We start from the raw sequence: 20,059 nt of genomic DNA on the forward strand, positions 1-20,059 counted from the left end.
TTGAATTTCTTTCCACCCTTCGGTTTTACCTGAACACCACCCTGCTTTGCTGCGCATAGAAAACCCAGGGAGCAAGAATCTGCAATGCTCGTCTCCTTCACTGCAGATTGCTCTTGTACTTTTAAGTCCAACCGTACCTGAAGGGAGGCATGTAATTTAAATTCTCTTCCCTGGAAGACAGGCTGTGTGTCTCGTTTCATTACCTACTCATTATGTAGTTACGATGTTAGGGAAAAGTCAACACAATGTGGGGTGAATTCACAATAATCCCTTGCACTGGTACCAACCCTTTCTGGATAGAAAATGCTTTTATTTACATGATTTCATTTTACACTCATGTCACCTTGGAGGAAAGCAAGGTGGGTGGGCACTACCTCGCTAGAGATGAGAACGGAAACTTAGGACGAGGGACTTGCTGAGGGGGACCTCTGTAGGTGGGTAGCCTGTTGGCCAGCCAGGCTCTCTCCTGCTTAGCCCAGGGTCTTGTTTTCATTCTACTGGGTTGGCCAAAAAATTCTTCTGGGATTTCCCTATAGTGTGATGGGAACCCCGAACGAACTTTTTGGCCAACCTAATACAGTGAGTTGCAAGTTGAACCGTGTTTGCCCCAAAGATACACTGAAGACCTAACACTCTTTACCTATGAATGTGAATTTCCTTGGAAATAGGGTCTTTGCAGTTGTAACCAAAATCAGCTCATACTAGATGCATGCCTGCTTGTTAAGTCACTTTATTCATGGGCGACTCTTTGCAACCCCAGGGACTGCAGCCCGCCAGGCTCCTCTGTCCATGGAGTTTTCCAGGCAAGAATACTGGAGTGGGTTGCGATTTCCTCCTCCGGGGATCTTCCCAACCCAGGGATCGAACCCAGGTCTCCTGCTTCACAGGTGGGTTCTTAAGCACTGAGCCACCTGGGAAGCCCCGTTCCTCTGATGTCTTTACTGTAGATAGTTCACCGAGAACTGATAAATATTTTGGCAGGCAACTCAATAACGAGACCTGGCCATGAGCTTCTGTTGTTTAAGGATTATGTAGGTGATCACTCTTGTAAGTTTATCTGTAAGCTGGACACCTCTAGAATAAACCCCAGGATCCCGGACACTCAACCGACCTGAACCGGTCTTAGCCGCTCTCCCCATCCACCCGCCCCTGATGGGAGCTCCGTATGCAGGGCCAGGACCTTGGCTGGAATGTGGCCCAAGGGTTTTTAGCATTTCTGTCCTGAGAACTGATTTTTTCTCTTTCCCATTTTAGCTTTCACATGCAATCATAATTTTAAAGTTGACCAGACTCTTGACTAAAGAGGTCAGCCTTGGCCTCCTGTCTTCAGAGTTGCTGCAAACAGAAATAAACCACACTCTGAGAAGGGCGTTGCCCTCTGCTCGGTTTTCCTTCATGCAGCTGGGATGTAGGACTGGGAACATCTTGGCAAACTTTTTGAAAAGACTGGACCTGCAAAGATTTAGTCCAAAAAGTTTTCAAAACGGGACCTTGGTCCCACCCGAAATTCCAAGAGTCGGGAATTCTCCTTCTGAGCTTTTCCTTCTGTCTCATCCTTAAGGAGAAGAGAACCCAAGAAATCATCTGCTCTCAGGCAAAGGCTTCCAATTTCTCAAACTCCCTGGGAGAAAGAATAAAAAGTAAGGTTTATTACATTTCACATCAACTGGCTGATTTTCATCAGCTTCCCACATGGCTTCCCTTAAGCCCCCGATGTGGTTTTCACCCAAGAGCCTGATGAATCTCACGGATAACCCTCGTTATCAATGCCTATTTCTTTAAGAGATGAAATGATTGGTTATCTACCTTTTCCAGGATGCCGAAGGACTGCATCATTTCACTCGAGAGGAATTAAGTGTAGAGTGCAAAGCAGTGAGACAGGGTTGATAAGTCACAGAGGAAAACCCGTCCTAGTTCCGTCGCTTTCCATACACTGCCTTGCCTTTCGGTGGGTGTTTCCCTTCGTCTGCAAGGACTCTTCCCTCCTTCAACTAGGCTGTGTCTAGTCTTCCTTCGACACTGAGATCCTAGGTCACCTCTCCTGGGAAGACGTCCCTGACCTTCCAACTTGCCACTTCCTGCCTCCTTTGGCTTCTTCTTTTTAATATTCATTCATTTGGCTGCTCTGGGGTTTAGCTCCAGCACACAGGATCTTACGTTGCTGCACACAGAACTCAGTTGTGTCATGTGGGATCTAGTTCCCCAACCAGGAGTCGAACCTAGGCCCACCCGCATTGGGAAGGCGGAGTCTTAGCCGCTGGACCACCAGGGAAGTCCCACTTCTGTTGCTTCTTACCACCGGTAAGTTTAAGCCTCTGCGCTTTCAACTCTGGGAGCCTTGATTGTACTGTTTGTTATAGTCTGTTGATGTATCCATCTCTCCACCAGAATGAACAGCCCGATGATGACTCTGAGCACCCAAAGGTGCCCACCCGCGTGTCCTCAGGGCCTAGCAAGGGTTTCGGAAATATCTGCGGAGAGACTAAGGAAGGTAGGGTAGAAGAAGACGGTGTTTTATCTTGTTAGGTGGGGGCTTTGGTGACAGATGTGGCCAGCGTGGGAAAGAAAACCAAAGGTAACAAGAGGCATCACATAGGCGGAAGTTTCTGGAAAGAAGCTTGGGGGTAGTGGCAGAAAACCCTGCAGTCTTGGTTGTGACACTGGTCACCTACCCGCTGTGCTGCTTATTGTTGTCTTTCTTCCCTCTTCCCTGCCCCCCCCCCCCCCCGCACCCCCACCCCCAACAAATATTTGCTGAGTGCCTACTGTATGCAGAATCCTGGGGTTGGCTGGGGAAGGAGAGAGGGAGTGATTGTCGAAAACCGCAAAGACAAGGTCCAACTCCGAGTCCAAGAGTACAGATGACGAAACAGAGAAAGAATCCATCTGTTATTAACAAGCTTAAAATTCCAAACCTGGAAAAACAAATCCTCTGTTGCTTAGTAAATATTTGTGGAGTAGCTGAACGAGGGTCCAGCCCCAAGATAACTAAGGCACAACCTTTTCCTTCCAGAAGTTCACGGCAACAAACCACATGCCCTCCGTACCTGGTAAAGGCTCCGGACCCACTAAGGGATCAGAGCTACTGTTCCTACTGTGTTCATTGTGTAATTTCTTCCTAATCTGAGTCCTGGGGCTTTGTTTGTTTAGTGTGGGTGCTGCAGCTTCTGAGGACTGAGTGCAACGGGAAAGCATTTTCTAAGCCATTGTCATCCCATTTGATCCCCTGAAGGACACCTCGGCCTCAACAGGTAAGTGCTTAGGGAGGGGGCAGGAAGCAGGCAGAGTCCAGGCACCCTGAATTCTCTAAAACTTGGTCTGCTCATCAAAACCACCCCCTGTTCAAACTGTAAAAAAACAGGGGACTTTCCTGGCAGTCCAGTGGTGAAGACTTCACCTTCCAGTTCACCATGCACAGGTTCGATTCCCGGTCAGGGAGCTACAATCCCACGTGCCTCAGGACCCCAAACGCCCCAAAATATAAAGCAGAAGCACAATTTAAGTGAATTCCATGAAGACTTTAAAAATGGTCCACATCAAAAAATCTTCCCCCCAAAATTGTAAAAAAATAAAAATAAAAACTCACAAGGTGGCATCAGAGGCATTTAGCCATCCGACCAGCTGCCTCCTCTGAACGTCTCCGCTGGCGCACGTGATTTATGATACCTGCACCCAGAAGGTGGTGTGTGTAGCTGTGTCTGCCTTGTGCCCTGTGGGATCCCTCTCTTGCTTCTCTCACGCCGTAGTTCTACGAATCCAGAGAGTCTGCTCTACAGAAATGAAGACAAGCACGCAGTCAACCGAGGTGCGGGCAGTGAGTGGTTCTGGAGCCCGAGATCCTGCGAGCGGGAGGGAGGGTGGACTCCGGCCGAGTTAGGAAAGGCCTCGGAGGCTGCGCCGTCTCCTCGCCGGGCACAGGGAGGTGGCGGGGGTCTGGGCGGGAGAGGGTGTCTCACGGAGCTCTCCCTGGCTGCCTCGGGGGGCCTCAGCTGGAGACAAGGCCAGGATGGGTGTGGGGGAGACGGGGCAGACAGACCAGTTTGAGAGACCGTGAAGGCCTCAACGAAGGGGGTAGCAGAGACTTGGAAAGGAGGGGGCGATTTTCAGAGAAACGGGCGACAGACTGCGTCCTCCTCGGCACAATTCAATGAGCCCAATCTGTGCTTTCTAAACGGCCTGTGCTCCAGAGGCCCAGAGCTCTCCGTTTGCTCCGGACACCTGATACGGCACACTCCCTACGTTGCAAGTCCCAGATAAATAATGACCGAAGGAATCACACCGGGGCTGCGGCCCGTGGCACCCCGGGGAGCTGGGGTTTCCCCGAGGAGACGACTCCCTCAGAGTCTGCAGGTCAGCGTGACACCATCCGTCGGGGGCTGGAAAGGCCAGGGGCCCTGGGGGGTGGGCACCGTGTTGAGCTGTTTATGTCGTCTTCAGCCGCCGCACTACCTCATTTGGACTCGGAGTTTGCTATCGAGACTATAGCTGCTCCAGATTGCATAGGAAAGACTTCACTTAGTATAAACACCAACTTAATCCCACTCACATTTTCCATCTAGATCTTGTTTCTTGACAGTTTTCTCTGCGGGCTACTGTGGTCAGTAAAAAAGAAGTCTGGACTGCCAGCCAGATCCACAGCAAAAGGTGTCATCAGCACACACCTTTCCCCTAGTCCTCTTCCTTTTAAATCAGAAATTCTGTATAACATTTTCCATCAGTGAAAGAGAGAACCACCACTTCCTAGCTTTCTCTCTCTCTCTCTTTTTTTTTTTTTGGGTCCCTTTTTTTTTTCCAAACAACAGACCTTCCTTTTGGATTTACATCAGCATTTAGCTAACTTCCTGAACACTTCACCCACTTCCTGAACTTATTCTGAGGAAGGAAAAACATCCTCCTTCAGAAATAAATGCAAATAATCACGGAGATTATTTTTATTAAATAAATAGTGTAAATGCAATGGAATTTCCTGTACAATGTACGTTTACTGTGGATATTTCAACAAGAATCTGTTTGTTGTGATCTCGTAGGAACCGTTTTATTTGCAGATAGTCTGAGGGATTATAACCGTTATGTAGCTACTCAAGAGATAAATTCTGAACATTTGCAATTTTTTTTTTTTCTGTTTGCTGTTGTTAAAAAGTTTTTGTTTTTTTTTAACTGAAAAATCTGAACACTAGGGGGAATGGTTTTCTTTAGGTCAGCAATTCTGAACCTTCGTTTCTTTTAAAACAGGGTTTTCATGACCCCTAGTGGTAAATAGGGGGAAGGACCGCTTTAAAGCTGAAGGTGAGTGGCACACACTGTCTCAGTGATCAGGGTTTTTTAGTTATGCATTTGGGAGAAAATGGGCTTCCCTGGTGGTTCAGACGGTAAAGAATCTGCTTGCAATGCAGGAGACCCTGGTTCCATCCCTGAGTTGGGAAGATTCCCCTGGACTCCAATATTCTTGCCTGGAGAATCCCATGGACAGAGCTCATGGGGTCCCAAAGAGTCGAACACTGAACGACAAATACTTTGGGAGAAAACACACCTGTTCCAAGCACTTCTTAATGCCCATACTGCCTAAGAACCCTGTGAAGTGATGATATGGAAATGGCAATCCTTAAATATTTCTGGTGATGTTCTGTTCTTTTGATTAATATTTCTTCAGAGCCAGCCCACTGCCTAGCCAGCCCACACCTAAACTGGTTCAGTTTAAGAATGAATGAAAAAATCTGAGACTTTGGAGAGAGAAGCACATCGATATATCAAGTCAGGATCAGGGTCTCTTCAATTTTTTTTTTTTAAATGAAGGCAGTCTCTCTGTATTGGTAAGAAGTTCGATTTGGTCATCTGGTTGTGGAGAAGAATGGTATTTTTCTGTTGAGTAAATCTCATGGACGCCTTAGAGATATGTTTTAGGCTGACTGTCCTGGTCTTTTTTGTTTTCATTTCTGGCTACACCACATGGCATGTGGGATCTTAGTTCCCCAACCAGGGATTGAACCCCAGGCCCCTTGCCTTGGAAGGGCAGTGTCTTAACCACTAGACCACCAGGGAAGTCCCCTTGCCCCTGTCTTTTACGAAGGGTTTACAGGGCCTTTCTTAATGTTCTCCAGTGTGTTGGGCAGCAGCTAATTTTTAGAGGAAGCGGTGATAAGAATCTGAGAAAGGCTTTTCGCCCCCGCGTTCCTTGCACCACCGTCCAGCAGAAGGCTGCCTGGGACAGATGGGTATCTAGCCTCCTCATGCCTTCCCCAGGAAGAGGCTCCCTCATCCATTACCCAGGCTGACATTCTTCCGCAGGTCCATCCAAGGCCTGCAGAGTCGGGCCCCTTCCCCTTTCCTCCAGCTCCACGTCCCGCCTCTTTCTCAGACTCCACGTGTGTTCTAACCAATTCCAACTCCCTTGTGTCTCACTCCTCTCTGCTTTGCACATGCAGGTCCCCTCAGCCAGGAGACCCTGTCCCTCCAAGGCTCTGGACTCACTGCTCAAGACCCCGTGTAAGCGTTCTCTCTCCCGGGAGCCTTGAATGATCCCTCCTGGCCGACCTTGTGCCCCTGTGTGTCACCTCTCAAACACCTATAATTGCATGTTATCTCACATTCCATTGTTTGCACACATGTCTCTCCTAGACATCTGTGATAGTCTCAAGGACAAGGACTGTCCTGGCGCCTAACTCCCTGGCTTGTCCAGGTGCCCTGCCAATGTTCACTGATGTCCTGACATCAGTGTCTGTAGGCTTAGACTGTTCTGCTGGGCTGCATGTTTTGATAGGAGAGGCCGGGGAGCGTGCAGCTAGTTCAAAAGTAGAGTTGACAGTCAAGAGAGCAGGTCTTTGAAAGTGTACAGAACCACTTATTATCTCAAATGGCCTCAAACTTCATCCCCTGAGGAATATGATGGTTTCACATAAATGATCTCTAAGTTTTTATCTGGGTGCATCACAGTTTCTATAACTGGAGGAGCTGTGATCTAAGCGTTTGTAAAACTCTGAGGTCAATGCAGGAAGTCTGTAACTGCATGAAAAATATATAATGTACACATGTGTCTTTGGGGAGCGAAATGGTCCAATCTTTCATAGGTGGGTGTATGATCACAAAAGATTGAATACCACTGATGAAGAATTGTTGCAAAAAGGATGCTCGTAATCTTTTATTGGCTCAGTAGGAGTTGACACCTTCTTGAGTGCTTCACAAGGGAAGCTTATAAACCAGCGATTCTGCAGCTTTTTTTCCACTGTCCTTCGTTAGGGCACCTACAGGTCTGGTCTACAGTTTAAAAAGAGAGGTTAAGGGCTTTTGCCTGTGTTCCATTGGTGTTGAATTAGTGTCATCCTCCTTAGGTTCTAAAGGTATCGTGAAGGTATGATCAGAACCCTCGTTAACCCAAGATTATGCAGCATTCCCCACATCAAGAATTTTTCCTGCTCCAGGAAAGCTATCCCAGAGTGCTCACCAATCCTGCCCAGGTGGTCCAGGCTGAACCTTTTGTTCAGGTAACCTACATGTGAAGCATGACTATAAAATGTTCTGCCTCTGTGGGCTGGGCTTGCAAACTGCCAGGATGCTTTTGCTCCTGGATGGGAGATGCCACCTATTAAAGTGAATTGCGGTCGGGAGAGGCAGGCTTCATGTGTGTGTGAGCTGAGCAGTCATTCAGAGTCTCAGGCTTTAATGCTCTTGCTGTCTTGAGTGAAGTGAAAGTGAAAGTCGCTCAATTGCTTCCGACTCTTTGGGACTCCATGGACTGTCGGCTACCAGGCTCCTCAGCAGACAGTCCATGGAGTTTTTCAGGCAAGAGTACTGGAGTGGGTTGCCATTTGAAGTTCTTAATAATTTTTGAATAAGAGCTTCTGTATTTTTACTTTGTACCTGGTCCTGCAAATTGTGCTGCAAGACCCGAGTGGCTGCATATACCTGAAGCAGCACCGTGCGGTGGAAAGGGCACGAGCTTTGGAGTCAGCAGTTGGGAGTTCAGGTCCCCATTCTGTAATTTCTCAGCTGTGTGAGTGTGACTAGGTTGCTTAACGTCTCTGGCCTTCAGTGTTCTTATATCTAAAACGGTGATCATGGTGACCATAATATCTAACTTCTGTAATTGTCAGGGCTGTTAAACAGTATGTGTAATGGCAATGGCTGATAATGATGACAATGATTTGAAATTAACAAGTTAAGAAAGAACAAAATACATGAATATGAAAAGGAGACCAAAACAAACCAAAAAATCCATACACACAGACTTTTAGAGGTGGGAGGAATCCTAAAGACGAGCTCTTAGGTCCAGCTGTTTTGACCTTTGTCCTTCCACAGTCCTTTGAATTAGACCACGTGAAAATATTATATTATCATTATTTTCCTTTATTATAAATCTTTTTCTGCATTCAACTTTGAGACCTCCCCCTGCCTCTCCAGACTTGGGACTGTGTCTATCCTTGAAAACAAATAAACAAACAAACAAAACTCTTCACAACGCCTGTCATAAAGTAGATGTTTAATAAATAATTGTTGAAAGAATAAACTAGCTCATTATTTGATTTTCTTGTTGCAAAGCTGAAGCCCAGAGAAACTGAGTGAGTTACCCAGGCTCACAAAGCCTATCCTTGGCAAAGCCAGAACTGGAGTCCCTTCTGTTTGTTTTGAAAGGAGTGCTTAGGGCCCTGTGGGGACCCATGTAGACACCATCTTTATTGCTTGCTGAGTTGCAATGATCAGATTACCTGGGAAATGTCTGAGTCTTTTGTGTAAGTGTATATTTACTTATTTGGAGTAAAAAATCAGGGGAAGGCCAGCCACTGGGGCTGGAACGAATATCCTTGGGACTGTCCCAGAGAACTTCTAGAGAAAGCAATCCATCAGACCCCTTTACTGAGCTCACAAGCCTGGCTCCCCTCTCTCCTTCCCCAGATCCTCCCATTCATGAGATTATCCTCTGTGATGCTGATGTCCTAGCTGTGATTGATCACCCACTGCTATCTCGGGGACCTGAGAGTGACCTTCTGGGTGCATTTGTAAGGGGAAAAAAAAATAAAAACCTTGAATGCATCCTCCGGTTGGCCTGAGATAAGGGGGGCTCAGAGTCATCTTTCATTAGAAAGATGGAAAAGCAATCATTGGAAAAACAATCCAAACAATAAAAAAAAAAAATCCATAAGAAAATATTCTCCTTCCAAGGACTTAAAAGATACTTCTCATTTCAGCCACCCCACTGACATGATACCACCTCTAGGCAAGAAAAACAAATGTGTTTGTGAGAGGAGGAGAGGAAGGGAAGAAAGGAGAGATGGAAAAGTTAACAGAGGAAGGGAGGAGGGGCGGGATGCAGGGAAAAGATGAAGAAACAAAGACAGAGAGGCTGAACGTATTTGAAAAGAGATGTGGGACTCATATTTACCTGAAGAATCCCAGAAAGCTAAATCAGACTATCAGGATGAATCAGTCTTGTTAAACTCACTTGGTTCAGCGTTAATTCTCAGGCTGGGAAGGAAGCATTGGAATACAGTGAAAAGATCTGGGTTTGAGTTTCGGCTCGAATGACAGTTTGTTGTGCGGACCGGGACTTGAATTTTTCAAGTCCTAGACCTCAGTTTTCTAACTCAGAAGTAGGGGGGAAATAGAGGAAATGAGACATACAAAAGTCATTTGAAAAAACAGAGTGTGACTCAAGCAAACACGGCCTCGAATTTATACGCGAGCTGGATCCATTCCACTTAAAACAGGCTTTGACACACCCCCAGCTCTGCTCTTCAGAAGCTGGAGGAACTTTTGTACTTCGTGTTTCTTAAATAAATAAGTACAAGATCCGATGGTCTTGTCACATCATTATGCTCAGGTGAGCTCATTCCGAGTCGTGGGTACAATTCTGAAATCATAATAAAAAGATAAAACAGACGCATGGCTTCCTACCAGCTTTCAACACACTTATTACCCTGGAGTGGGCAGACCTGGCTGGCAATGAGTCCTGATGCCAGTCCTGCCGCTCCAGTGCTGGGTATGAGTGAGTGTGACCATCTGCAAATTTCTCAGTGTCATCCAACCTCCCTGTTCCCACTTCTGATGGGAAAACACCCCCCTCCCTGTGTTGTCAGCACAAAAGCAAGTGCTGAGCGCAGCTCTTGACGTCTGCTGGAGCCTCTGCCTCTGTTGACCGACCCTGCACCCTCAGTTCCAGCACAGAGCAGATGAGAAATACATAAGATTTTTCCTCCTCCTTTTCTCTTTTTCACTGCTCTTACCCCCTCCCCACTCCCACTTACTCAGGTGTATTTCCCTGGGCCCCAAAGTAAAAGCTTTGGATCTGCGTATCTGAGATACTGCTTGACAGCATCTCTGTGAAGCCTTCAAACAGGAAGTGCAGTCACTGCACTAAACCCCCTACATACTAGCCTACAAGTTGTGAGCTTTCAAAGATGTGGATGTGAAAACCGGATGGAATTGGAGGCCCAGAGAAAGGATGAAGAGAGAAAAGAGGAAGAAGAAACTGAGGAACCGAAGGGATTCACGACACAGGAAACGGCAAGGGGATTTTCTCTACTTGTGGAGGCATGGTTAGTTTTTGAGGCTGCTGCTACTGCTGCTAAGTCACTCCAGTCGTATCCAACTCTGTGCGACCCCATAGACGGCAGCCCACGAGGCTCCCCCGTCCCTGGGATTCTCCAGGCAAGAACACTGGAGTGGGTTGCCAGTAGTTTTTGAGGCACCAGACCTGAAAGTCGAAAGAAGCATGAAAGTTGCAGCAGCCGTTCAGAACGCAATCCAGGGCTACCGTGGCATCCCTGACAAGACAGACGAGCTACCACCCAGAAATCACTGGATCATTTTTTCAAGAGGCTAGGTGGAATTGAGTCTGGCGTGGACCAGAGCTTGTGCCATCAACGTCAGCTGCAAGCGGAATTGCAGCCTGCCCTCCGTCTCTGTTGCTGACGACCCTTCGGCTCTTCCATTGCCCACCTCCGCTCCCTCCTCCATCACTAACTCTCCTCGCCTGTGCACCCAATGCCCGCCCCTGTATGCCAGCTGTTGTGCTGTGCTACTGTACTTTTCAAGGTCCTGTACTGTAAGGTTAAAAATGTTTTCTTTATTTTTTGTTTTGTAATGTATTATTTGTGTGAAAAGCGTTATAAACCTGTTACAGTACAGTACTATACAACCGTGTTAGCTGGCTCCCTAGGCTGACTCTGTTGGACTTAGGGACAAATTGGATTTACGAACGCGTTCTCAGAATGGAACTCATTTGTGTGTAGGGGACTTACTGTATTTTATGGTTGTATATCTGTCTTGGGTGTCAGCAAATAAAACAGATTCCAGATAACTTATTTGCAGAGCAGTTAATTGGCGGGATATTAGGGGATGGAGAGAACTAGAAATGGGTAGAGATCAGAGGAGGTTCTTGTGCTGTGAAGAACGCAGTGGGGGAGGGGAAAACGTCCAAGTGTGAGTTTTCTCTTGGTTGATAATTTGTTGTGTGAACACGGACGTGTCATTTCACATCCTGGGCCTCCGGTCTCCCACCCAGGAGTGGAGAGTCAGTGGGCTAGGCCACAGCTGTGGTGTCCGGCAGCAGTGTGGTCAGCAGGCTAGTTCCACTGCTTTCAAACCAACGGCTTCCAGCTCTTTCCGTGGATAACCACCAGCCACATCTGCATTCCTGAACTGATTCTCGGAGGCTGCCAGTTCAAGGGAAGACCACCAGAGCGGCTGAGCCCAAGTCAGTTGCCCACCCTCAGATTTTGCTAGGGCCAGTGTGTGAGTGTGTGTGTGTCTGTATGTGTGTGTCTGTGTGAGTGTGTGTGTATGTGTGTGTGAGAGAGTGTGTGAATGTGTGTGAGTGAGTGTGTGTGAGAGTGTATGTGTGAGTGTGTGTTGTGTGTGTGTGTGTGAGTGTGTGTGTGAGAGTAAGTGTGCGTGTGTGTGTGTGAGAGAGAAAGAGAGAGAGAGAGGTCCTGACTACTTTTGATGTGGAAGATGGGTTCAACCTCCCACCAAGAAAAACCACACCAAGATCAATCCTTAGGAAGAGAGAGGGGTTGGTTGAGAGACACTAGACAATTAAACTGGGACGCCTGTCCAGTTGCAGCTCAGAAGAGGACGTGCAGGCATCTTCCAGAGGCCATGGACTCTGAGGTCCCGCCTTGTGTGGGATAAAGGGCCCAAGTACCGTGCTGAGGGCCCACTGCTGTGGATAGAGAGGGCCCTGCAGTGTCTGCTCCTTCAAAGTGGTTTTGAAGAAAAATCAACATTAAATGAAAACAAATAATTAGGAATTTATTGTCATTGAAAAACACATATAAACAAGTTCCACTTTCCACTTCCACTTTGAAAGTGGCTCAGTCATGTCCAACTCTTTGTGACCCCATGGACTATACAGTCCATGGAATTCTCCAGGCCAGAATACTGGAGTGGGTAGCCTTTCCCTTGTCCAAGGGATCTTCCCAACCCAGGGATCAAACCCAGGTCTCCCACATTGCAGGTGGATTCTTTACCAGCTGAGCCACAAGGGAAGCCCAAGAACACTGGAGTGGGTAGCCTATCCCTTCTCTAGCAGATCTTCCCGACCCAGGAATCGAACCGGGGTCTCCTGCATTGCAGGCGGATTCTTTACCAACTGAGCTATGAGGGAAGCCCAATAAACAAGTTGAATTCAATTAAATTAAATACACTTTGCCTCTGAGTGTAGACAGGTTTGGAGAAATACCTGTGCAGACATCAGTCACAAGCCATCTGAAGAGCTGGTCCCTTACCATTTAATAAACAAGTTGAATTCAATTAAATGGTAAGGGATCAGCTCTTCAGATGGCTTGTGACTGATTTCCGCACAGCTGTTTCTCCAGACCTGTCTACACTCAGAGGCAGGGGCTTCAAGCAGCCCATGTGTGTGTCTCACCTCCTCTCAGCTCTCAGCACGCCCCTGAATGCTGGGTGGCCGTGCCACTGATCATATTGTCTCTGCTTCAGGAACTGACTGCTTCCTTCTTTCATATCTTTAAAACCCTAATCATTCAAAAAACTAAATTAAAGACTCAAGCCCAACAGCTGAATGCATTTTTTCGTTTGGGAAAGCCCAGTTTTCAGTAGAAGATTACCCTGGGCAAAGACACCTGCCCTGCCGCCCCACCCCCCACCCCAATCTTTCTTTTCAGAATAAGTATTCTGATGAATCTCAGAAGTCATTGGACCTATTTCCTGCTAAAAGGTGACAAACCAACAAGAAAATAATCATTAATCACCCTCAACTCTTCATTGCAAATAAACAGGACTACTTTGGACAATTTAGATGGTCTGCTGCTGCTGCTGCTGCTACGTCGCTTCAGTCATGTCCGACTCTGTGCGACCCCAGAGACAGCAGCCCACCAGGCTCCCCCGTCCATGGGATTCTCCAGACAAGAACACTGGAGTGGGTTGCCATTTCCTTCTCCATAGATGGTCCACAATCACCTCCAAAATTTGGTACGGATTATGTTAGACTAAATCCTCACTTTTGCACAGGGCGTCACAGTTTATACAGAGCTTTCTGGCTTGCATGGGCTTCCCAGGTGGCTCAGTGGTAAGGAGTCTACCTGCCAACGCAGGAGACCCAGGTTTGATCCCTGGTCAGGAAGATCCCCTGGAGGAGGAAATGGCAATCCGATACAGTGTTCTTGCCTGGGAAATCCCATGGACAGAGGAGCCTGGGTGGGATCCTCCATGGAATCACACAGAGTCGGACACAACTGAGCAACTGACTGAGCGCACACACACACACACACATGCATAGTTCTCGTGGAGCCTGCAGTTTGCCCTCTTAAATGCATTATTTTATTTGAGCCCCTACTAGGCCACTGGGCAAGCATCACTTTTCTTCCGATTACTGTAAATACGTCCTCAACTTGTTCAATGTCCACTCTTTCTTTAAATTGAGGCATACTTCACATCTGATAAAAAGCACAAGTCTCAGTTGTTCACTTTGGCAAGTTTTGACAGTTTCACACACTGTGTAACTGCCAGGTACAAACAGACACAAAACATTTCCATCACCCCAGAACATTTCCTCACTTTTCTTTCCAATTTCCCTCTCCCCCCAGCAACTACTTTCTGATTTCTATCACTACAATTTTTGTTTTTTGGTATGTGAGTTTCATTTCATATCAATGGAATCACACAGTATATGCATGAATTATCCATGCTGTGTATATCAGGAGAGTCTACGTTTGTATTGCCAATAGTATTCATTGTATAAATACATCACAATTTGCTTTTGAAATCATCTTTTGATAGAAATTTGTGGAGTTTGGGGGGGCATACTTTTTGCTTTTATAAATATGGCTGCTATAAAAATTCTTGTACAAATACTTTTGTGAACATGTGTTTTCATTTAACTTGGATAAATACCTAAGAATGAAATCGCTGGGTCATAGGGTAGATGTATGTTTAACTTTATAAAAAAAGCACCAAATAGTTCTCCAAAGTGGTTTGTCAGATATATGGCTTGTCAACATCCACTTGGCTTCCTCCAGTCATTTCTCCTTGTAGACTCCAGAGCAATCTATTCAAAACATAACCTTGATCCCATCACTTTCCTGCTGAAACCCTTTCAATGGGTTTCCACTACCCTTCAGATGGAGTCCAAATTTTTAAACACGGCGTGCATAGCCTGGCCCAGCGCTTGCCTCAGCTACTGCTTCCTGTCTCCCTGCCCCCTTGTATCTGCATTCCAGTCTCCTTCCCTGTGGAGCTTTTTCCCTCCTCTTTTCCTGGATGACCCCTGTTCATCCACTGGACTTTCTGCCCATTTATCCTTCAAGTTTCAACTTACGGCTTACTTCCTCAGGGGCTTCCTCTGTGGACGAGGTCAGGTCACACGTTACCTGCTCCTGTGATGCCCGGGTCTTCTCCTTCTTAACATTCATTGTGCCGTTGTTATTTTTAAATTGCATATATTTATTTCAGTTTTTGAATAGGTTATACACTCATACAGTTCAAAGATTCTCAAAAGATGTTCAGTGAAAAGTTTTGGGCGCACTCCTGTTCCATTTTGCCTGGCTTCCCACCTACCTAAAAAAAAAAAAAACACAGAAAAACTCCCTTCAATCCCTTTCCAGAGGGACTTCCCTGGTTAAGAATTCACCTTCATTGCAGGGGATGCGGGTCTGATTTCTGGTCAGTGAACTAAGATCCCACGTGTCTCGGGGCAAACTAAGGCCACGTGTCACAGCTAGCAAAGCCTGCGTGTCACAGTGAAGAGCCTGCACAGCAACAGAAGCTTCCTTTCCAGAAAATGCCTATGTGAGATTTTTACACACATATGCACTATACTGATTATTAGTATTACTCTTTGTAATATCACTGCATCAATTTATTATATTACTATATTAGTATATATACTAATATAAAGAATATATACTAATTATATAATATATATATTATATGTATATATAATATAAATATATACTAATATAATAAATTGATGCAATAATATTACAAAGAGTAATACTAATAATTAGTATAGTGCATATGTGTATGAAAGTGAAAGTCGCTCAGTTGTGTCCAACTCTTTGCAACTCCGTGAACTATACAGTCCATGGACTTCTCTAGGCCAGAGTGGGTAGCCATTCCCTTCTCCAGGGGATCTTTATGTGTAAAATCTCATAAAGGCATTTTCTGGAGAGGAATTTTTTTTGGCTGTATTATATATATATATATATGGACACTAATATAATTAATATATATACTAATATAGTAAATTGATATAATAATATTAGAAACAGTAATACTAAAAATTAGTATAGTGCATGTGTGTGTAAAATCTCATATAGGCGTTTTCTGGAGGGGAATTTTTTTTTTGACTGCATTATATATATATAAACCAATATAATTAGTATATATACTAATATAATAAGTAAATATACTAATATAATGAATTGATACAGTAATATTAGAGTAATGCTAATAATTAGTGTAGTGTAAATGGGTGTAAAATCTCATACAGGCCTCTTCTAGAAAGGAATTTCTTTGGGTTGTGCAGGCTCCTCATTGAACAACTACACTATCGTTAGTCTCACAGTAGTGCACTCTACACACCATCCTGCACTTTCCTTTTTTCACTTAGCAATATGTCTTGGTAATTTTCCTTTTTAGAACTTAGAAATTTTGCTCATTCTTTGTCACTTCTCCCTGGCGTTCCATCTAGGGCTGGTCTGTCCCTTAAGCCTGACGCTCTGTCTAGGACTGATCCAGGCCCATCCGGATGGCCATTTCAGTTATTCTTCATCTTTTGCTAATCAATGTTGTAGTGATAACAATCATATACACATGTTACTTTCTTGTGAATGTTAGAACACCCAAAGGATAATTTCATAGGAACAAATTGCTGGTACAAAAAGTCCGAGTTTGTATAATATTTGAACAGATTTTGGCAAATTGCCTTCCATGGGGTTGTATCACTTTATGCACCCACCCGCAGCGAATCAGAAAGCCTGTTTGCCCTTGACCTCGCTGTATTTGTTGCAGAGCGTTTGGCAATCTGGCAATGTGAGAACAAAAAAATATCATCTTGGCATAGTTTGTTTTAGTTTGCATTTCTTACTTGAGAAACTAAGCATCTGGTAGGATTTGTTATATTTTTAATTACATAGCACTGCTGCTGCTGCTAAGTCGCTTCAGTCGTGTCCGACTCTGTGCGACCCCACAGACGGCAGCCCACCAGGCTCCCCCGTCCCTGGGATTCTCCAGGCAAGAACACTGGAGTGGGTTACCATTTCCTTCTCCATTACATAGCACAGTGCCTGGCAATATATCCAATACATCTATCAATACAATAACAAACATATGTGTTGTCTATTAATATATATGATGTATGCCAAGTGCGTATATTTTATTTATTAATATATATTAAGCATATGTACTGTATACAAGTATATATAATTGTTGAAGGGATTAAAAACTGAATGATGATCAAAGAGCTTAAGGTCAAATGATTTAGGACACACAACTCGTAAGTGAGGATTTTCTGGCACCGAGTACAGTGTGATTCCTTTTTTTAAAAATATTTTTAAAAATTAATTTACTTATTTTAATTAGAGGCTAATTACTTTACAATATTGTAGTGGTTTTTGCCAAACATTGACATGAATCAGCCATGGGTGTACATGTGTTCCCCATCCTGAACCCCGCTCCCACCTTCCTCCCCATCCCATCCCTCAGGGTCATCCCAGTGCACCAGCCCTGAGCACCCTGTCTCATGCATTGAACCTTTACCGGTGATCTGCTTCATATATGGTAACATACATGTTTCAGTGCTATTCTCTCAAGTCATCCCACTTTCGCCTTCTGCCACAGAGTCCAAAAGTCTGTTCTTTATATCTGTGTCTCTTTTGCTGTCTCACATAAAGGATCGTCGTTACCATCTTTCTAAATTCCATATATATGCGTTAATATACGTACAGTATGATTTCTATCAGCGTGTGCAGCCCCACATTTTTAGGGTGGTCCACAGGGAGAACGGAGAAGGCACTGGCACCCCAGTCCAGGACTCTTGCCTGGAAAATCCCATGGACAGAGGGGCCTGGAGGGCTGCAGTCCATGGGGTCGCTGGGAGTCGGACACGACTGAGTGACTTCACTTTATTTTTTTCACTTTCATGCATTGGAGAAGGAAATGGCAACCCACTCCAGTGTTCTTGCCTGGAGAATCCCAGGGACGGGGGAGCCTCGTGGGCTGCCGTCTATGGGGTCACACAGAGTCGGACACGACTGAAGCGACTTAGCAGCAGCAGCAGCAACAGGGAGAAAGGAAAAGGAGAGGCTATGAAAGGGCAGAAGGTAAAAATCTTGGCTCTGCTCCGCTCGGTGTTACTGTTGAAATCATTTATAAGATGCCAAGTATACTGTTTGATAGGACATACAACCCACTCAGTATTCTTGCCTGGAAAATCGCACGGACAGAGGAGCCTGGTGGGCTACGATCCACAGGGCCGCAGAGACTCAGACACGACTGGACCGGAGCTGGATGAGGAGGACCCTGCTGAATGCCAACTGGAGAGCACCCAGCTCAGGGCCGGCTTCCCGGCCCCCATCACTCCGTTCAGTGACGAGCATGGGGGTGAAGGTCAGGTCTCCTAGGAGCACCTTCCTGCCGGCGGGAAGGAGACGACAACAGAAACCTCGAGGCTTCTGCTGGTCCTCAGTTGTCTGCTTCCAGTGACTCCCCTCCCTGTTGGTACCTTGTGACTCCAGGTCCCTGGGAGAGATGGTTGGGCCCAGGGTGGATTGGCCCAAGTGAGGTCCTTCAGAATCTCCAAAGAATTTGGGCATAGGACCCAGTGTGTGTGTGTGGTGGGGTGGGGGGTGGGGAGTGCTGTGCTCAGTCACTCAGTTGCGTCTCTTTGTGACCCGTGGACTGTTGCCTCCAGGCTCCTGTGAGGTTACAGCCTAGGAAGAGAAATGCGTCAGCCTTTTCTGATGAACTTGGCTCAGCCTGGCAGTGCTGAGCCCTATAACGGGATGGACTTTGTAAGCAGTCCTGAGTGGTTAGAGGTCACTCCACGCAGATGGAGAAAGGGAAGCGGGGGGCTTTCTGAAGGCCTCTAAAGAAGAAAGAGTGGCTGATTGGTGAATTCCTGGTACTTTTCTCAAATTCATCAAAGACTGAGTGTAACCTGAAAGGGGGTTCTTTTGCTTGGACTCAAGGAGGGTCACCCCAACATGGAGGTGCAGGGCCGGAGATGGTGCTCCTTGGAGAGGGAGTGCCCTTTCTGAGCTCTAACTTCCCAGCTTCCGCTTCTCATCTCTTCTGAAACCCAGTCACACTTCTTGGTCTCAAGTTTTCTCTGATACATGACATTTAAAATGATGTGTCCACCTTTATTTAAATTTTCCCATGTGGGACCTGTTCTGGTGCCCAACATCCTTTATGCTCTAAGTCACACAATTTTTGTGAGTTTTAAATAAAGAAATGAGATTACCAACAAGGACCTACTGTGTAGCACAGGGAAACTCTGCTCAATATTCTGTAATAACCTGAATGGGAAAAGAAGTGGTGCCTCAGATGGTAAAGAGTCTGTTTACAAAGTGGAGGACCTGGGTCTGATCCCCAGGTCGGGGAGATCCCCTGTGGGGAGTATGGCAACCCACTCCACTATTCTTGCCTGGAGAGTCCCATGGTACAGAGGAGCCTGGTGGGCTACAGTCCATGGGGTTGAAAAGAGGTGGACATGACCGAGCAACTGACACACACGTGTATAATTGAAAAATTTTGCTACATACCTGAAACTAACACAACGCTGTTAATCAACCATGCTCCAATACAAGATAAAAATTAAAACAAAATTAAGATATCAGAAAAATTAAATTATGTAAACTTACAATTAAATGAAAGGTAACAAAAAATTATCTGTAGAATTTAATTCAAATAAAAATTCCGATAGGATTTTTTGAAGGTACATAGAAACTCATTCTGAAAAAAGTGAAAGGAAGGAAGGAAGAAAGAAGGAAAGGAATATAGGGCACCTAATGAGATGGACTCTCTCTCTCTCTCTCTCTCTCTCTCTCTCTCTCTATATATATATATATATATATGTGTGTGTGTGTGTGTGTTTTTTCCCCAATGGAAGAAGGGATGGGGATGAGCCTGTCAGTCAACTCATTTCCAGTTTGAACAGAACACAGAACAAACCCATTTCTACTTGAAGGTCAGACAGCTTCCCAAACTAGTCTATTTGCTCTGAAAGCATTGCTGAAGATATGTCTGTCACAGGCTGGGGAGACTGGGAGACATACTTGGGTAGCAATTCAGGCTCCAACTCCTACAAAAGTCACTACTTCCGTGAGTCTGAGTTTTCTCAACCATAAAGAAAAATTTATGTGGCTGCTATAAGAACTAAATGTACCCTTATGCAGAGTCAGAGCTCAGTGAACGGTAGGTGAGTATTACTGTAATATCTTCCCAAGAAGAGTCAGGAGAACCTCCATTCTGATGGGAAGAGCTACTTGCCTGATGATGCTTCCCTTTTAACCCAGGGTCCAGAATCAAGCTTACGACGTTGCCGTGGCAACCTTGTTACTCATTAGGGTTATGATCTTGCAAACCCCTTTTCGTAAGTCTACTT

The 20,059-nt window shown here is 45.7% G+C and overlaps 2 long non-coding RNA genes across 2 annotated transcripts; one reads left to right on the plus strand and one right to left on the minus strand.

Annotated features, from left to right (window-relative positions):
- Positions 1–712: 712 nt before the first annotated feature.
- On the minus strand, positions 713–3,703 carry LOC139180712 (uncharacterized). Its single transcript, XR_011564969.1, has 2 exons — positions 3,587–3,703; positions 713–1,621 (listed from the first exon to the last, which is right to left on the minus strand). It is a non-coding gene; the product is annotated as an uncharacterized lncRNA (long non-coding RNA).
- LOC109554684 (uncharacterized) lies at positions 3,673–12,699 on the plus strand. The gene is made up of 3 exons (XR_011564968.1): positions 3,673–3,805; positions 5,233–5,286; positions 5,394–12,699. It is a non-coding gene; the product is annotated as an uncharacterized lncRNA (long non-coding RNA).
- Positions 12,700–20,059: the final 7,360 nt, after the last annotated feature.

This window comes from Bos indicus, chromosome 29, assembly GCF_029378745.1.
Source record: "Bos indicus isolate NIAB-ARS_2022 breed Sahiwal x Tharparkar chromosome 29, NIAB-ARS_B.indTharparkar_mat_pri_1.0, whole genome shotgun sequence".
Classification (NCBI taxonomy): domain Eukaryota; kingdom Metazoa; phylum Chordata; class Mammalia; order Artiodactyla; family Bovidae; genus Bos; species Bos indicus.